General features: G+C 36.0%; 1 long non-coding RNA gene across 1 annotated transcript; it reads right to left on the bottom strand.

The window, feature by feature from the left end:
* Positions 1 to 579: 579 nt before the first annotated feature.
* On the bottom strand, positions 580 to 4121 carry LOC141376055 (uncharacterized). Its single transcript, XR_012385137.1, has 2 exons — positions 2684 to 4121; positions 580 to 2594 (listed from the first exon to the last, which is right to left on the bottom strand). It is a non-coding gene; the product is annotated as an uncharacterized lncRNA (long non-coding RNA).
* Positions 4122 to 4603: the final 482 nt, after the last annotated feature.

Here is a 4603-nt window from a genome sequence, read left to right as displayed (position 1 = left end):
TGTAGCCCACCCTCAGGTTTATTCACCTTGATACTTTTTTTAATCATTATTCATATAAATACATTTATTTTTCCCTTTCCTATCACCACATCTTAGCCTCCATGGATTTTTATGGTTGTCAGTAACAACCATGACAGCAAATGGGTGAAAGGTTTACCTTACAGACACAGTTGTTGTTAAAAGCTGTTGAACTCTGCGGGAAAGCTGACCTATTAGAGTCAATCAGCATCCTGAGCTTTCACATTTCTGATTCCTTCTGTGAAACCAAAGAGGTGAAGTGTGTAATTTATGTCCTTCTACAAGAAAGTATGCTTCAGTTTTGATGCAAACGCTTAAGCCAGGCACACAGCATACAATCAAACACTTCTTTATAGCCATTTATGGTTACAGCTTTTTACATCCATCGAACCTTCCCATTGTACAAGAGGTTATTTATTGGGCCATTTATTTAATTATTTATTTATTTGATGATTTCCAGGTAAATTTTGGCACAAATTTGTCCAATGATTGGGGTCTGTGACCTGATTAAAGACTAAAAAATGAAAAAAAAAAATTGTCCAAAGAAAATGAACCTTCATAGTGTGATTAAAGTTAATTTTTAATGCAAATATGTGTTTCAGATTTTCTTCGTATGTTTCATATTTACAACTTTTTGGGCATGATGTACAAAACCAGGTTAATTATCATGAGAGTACAATATTTCAAAGGCACCGGTGGGAGTGGAAGTGTACAAGTGTTTATGAAAAAGCACAGAAAGCTTAAAAGCTGCATGACACACCACTTAAACAAGTTAGACTAGATACTTTGACTAACGATAAAGGTGCAAAATAGGTTACATTTGAATTTAATAATTTAGATAAACTTATCAATGATAGCATAAATAAGCCTGTAAATTCCCAGTCTACACTTAGTTATTTTGCTTAATATCTCTTTAAATGCAAATGAGCTACTGCTCACTAATTAATTATTAAACGTATTTCCTAAACTGCTTTTCGATTGGTCAGAATTACCGTGCGAGAAAATGCCAATGAATTTCTCGCAAGGAAACAAACCGGCAGACAAAAAATATTGCTTCTCACTATGGAGGGCTGATTGCACTGGCTGATTGTATCCCTGGTCTTAGTATACTATAGTTTGTATACATCACTTTAGACAAACTATATGGTAAGTCACTTCAGGAGGAGGCGTGAATTAATTTAGCTAAACTGAGACATGCATCTAACGGAAATATTACCAACGATCCATCAGGTAATGTTTTTCCCTCTCTCTCTCTCTCTCTCTCTCTCTCTCTCTCTCTCTCTCTCTCTCTCTCTCTCTCTGTTTAAAATTGTTGGTTAAGCGCTGTCAGCAAATATTTTTCCTTTACATCCCATAATGCACAGTGCATGGGACTGGTGGCTGGATTAGGCCAAAAAGGCACAGCACTTTTTGCAGTTGAGTCTAATCAAGTTCGCATCATGTTCTCACCACAAACAAACCGATCCAGGCTTCGCTTGAAAGCGTACCAAGACCACCGCTTCAAGGTCTACTTATGGTGAGCACTCATGTATGATTGCTACATTCACACTTGCCCAAATTGACTGCACCAAGGGGGGAAATGAACTCTAGTGTGATTCAACCAAAATAAGTAAGGCAGGTGTGAATAGGATATCTCACTATATCTTATTTTATTTGGCAATATACCCAAACTCTAACATCTGTTTCAATTGTTGCCGTCTGGCTGATCAAAATATTGTGTGTGCGTTGATGTATAGTATAGGAACAAAAATAATTTTGATTTAATTGTTGGAGTCATCAGCCATAGAGGTAACTATAAAGCATGATTGTGCTTCAAGTCAAGTTCGAGTCCATTCTTAGGAAACATTCCCAATTTTTTTTTTCCCTTCTCTTTCCAACTCAATTACCTGTCAGTCTATACTAAACAAGTTCAAGCTTGTTCCTAGAGGGGCACAGTCCTTTTATTACTCTGGTCTTCTGTGGTGTTTTGGACTTGAGGCAACCTTAAATGATGAAATCAAGAAAACCTTGCGCTGACCTGAATTATAAAAGCAGCTGCAGGTGAACTCAACACCAAAAATAAAAAATAAAAACAGCTAAAAAAAGGGGCAAAGCAACAATAACACCAGTGACTAATGAATAAATCTGTTACAAAATATCTAAGTTAAATAAAATCTAAAAAAGAGAAAAAAATATTGTAACTTTTCATTATTTTACTCAAAGTAGTCGCATTAAAAAGGTTAACCACTAGGATTAAAGTGAAATTCCAATACCAGCAAATATTTGTTCTATGCATGTGTATTTTATTTCTTAGATAGACAATATGTTGGATTAATCAATAATGTACCCAAAGTAATATTTAGAAATCTCCAATGTCTTTGAAACTTATCTGAAAACAAAGCAAAACAAAAAAAAATGTCTTAGCTGTTGGATGACGTTCACTTTCTGAGTGAGAAAAAAAAAACATTGAGTGCGTTGAAAGACGTTGGTTTACTTTTGCAGACTTGCAGATAATAGATGAATGAAACTTCATGATGGTATGCAAAATGTCTAATCTTTATCAGACAGCATACCATTAAGACAATAAGGAAGTCCTTCTAACAAAAGGAAAAAAACAAACAAACATCAAAAACAAACAGAGAAATTTCAAACATATTGAAAGAAGAAAGAATTTAAACATACTCACAGGCTGAGCTTAAAACTCAAGGTTTCCCAACTAGGACTTCACAATTATTAACAGTTTAAAGTAGCTCCAAAGAGCCATGGCTGTTTCTAAATTCAAAGAACGCAGAGAACGGACTTGCGTTCTTGTGGAGACCGGTCTTGCCAGGTGTCCTCGGATGAACGAACTCGGGAGACCATGAGAACAGAGAATGCATCCTTTGAGAAATGAGACGCTGCATTCTTCCTGATGGTCACATGACCTTCACGTGTTTTAATAGAATATTATTTAAACATTCATACAATGATGTATTGTTTTTCCCCTTTTCCAAATATACACCATGCATAAAACATTATAAATATACTTTGCACAATATAAATAGAACAGTTTTTTATACGTATTTATGCAAACAAACACCCTTAATGTGTTTATTCCTTTATTAAGATGTCTATGGTGATGTTTACTTCACCGTTTCATTTAGGAAAACTCCTGAGATAAATAAGTGATATCTCTGAACTTTAATAATATATCGAAATAAAATGCTGCGCTTCCCACATCCAGTCGCAATGACTTCTGGGACTTCTAGAACAAGTTCGGTGCTCAAGTCTGCATCGGTGCGTCCTCGATATCAAGAACACATACGTAAAGTTGCATGCGTCAACTATTCTTGCGGTCTTGAGTTTTGAAACTTAACTTTGGCAGCTGATGATGAAGTTACACGAGAACACGAGGACACAAGACCACTGAATAACGCATATTAGCTGTTTCTCAATTCCAAGAACGCAGAGAAAAGACTTGCGTCCTTGTGGAGAGCGGTCTTGCCAGGTGTCTTCGGAAGAACGAACTCAAGAGACTGCGAGGGCAGAGAACGCGTCCTTTGAGAAATGAGATGCTGCGTTCTTACTGATGGTCACGTGATCTTTACACATTTTAAATGGTAAATTATTTAAACATTGCAGCCTTCATACAATGATTTATTGTTTTCCCCCTTTTTCAAAATATATACTTGGCATAAAACATTATAAATATACTCTGCACAATATAAATAAAACAGATTTTAATACGTATTTCAGCAAACACCCTTAATGTGTTTATTCCTTTATTAAGATGTTCATGGTGATGTTTATATTCACAGTTTCATTTATAGAAACTCCTGAGGTAAATAAGTGATATCTCTGAACTTTAATAATAAATCTAGATAAAATGCTGCGCTTCCCACCTCCAGTTGCAATGACTTCTGGGACTTCCAGAGCGAGTTCGGTGCTCAAGTCTGCATCATAGGTCCTCGATATCAAGATCACATCCGGGAAGTTTCACGTGTCCTCCGTACTTGCGGTCTTGAGTATTGGAACTGAACTTAGGCAGTTGATGATGACGTTGCACGAGAACACGAGGACGCAAGACCGCTGAAGAACGCATATTGAGAAACAGCCATTGTGTTCCTTCTACAACAACTGAATCTACTTCTTCACTCACCTATTATACATTATATGTGTCTGACCAGCGCCCTCTAGTGCCCTGTAGTTCCATAAGAATATATATATATATTTTTTTTTTATTATTCCATGGATAAAAAATAAATAAAAGAAAAAAAAAAACACGTGACAGACATTTCATTCTATTAGAATATATATATATATATATATATATATATATATATATATATATATATAACGTAGCATTAAGACCATTCATCAGAAGCTATAGCTGTACTCCCTATAGCCAGTGTATGTGAACAACAATCTTGTTTTTGCTTGTGAGTTGCACCATAACAACATCCCGGCAGCGCTTAAACTGCTTTTGGCTGGAGCCTCGCTAATTCAATGCAATAAATGCAAGCTTGGCTCATTGACAAACACTGGCTGTTAGTGGGCTGAAAGGTTTGAGAGTATGTAACGTGTGCCATTATGTTGGAAAGCCATTTGATTGGTGTGAACATAACAT

Source organism: Danio rerio, chromosome 9 (assembly GCF_049306965.1).
Source record: "Danio rerio strain Tuebingen ecotype United States chromosome 9, GRCz12tu, whole genome shotgun sequence".
Taxonomy (NCBI): Eukaryota; Metazoa; Chordata; class Actinopteri; order Cypriniformes; family Danionidae; genus Danio; species Danio rerio.
The sequence above is the reverse complement of the archived record's forward strand: the minus strand, read 5'-3'. Positions and strand labels throughout refer to the sequence as shown.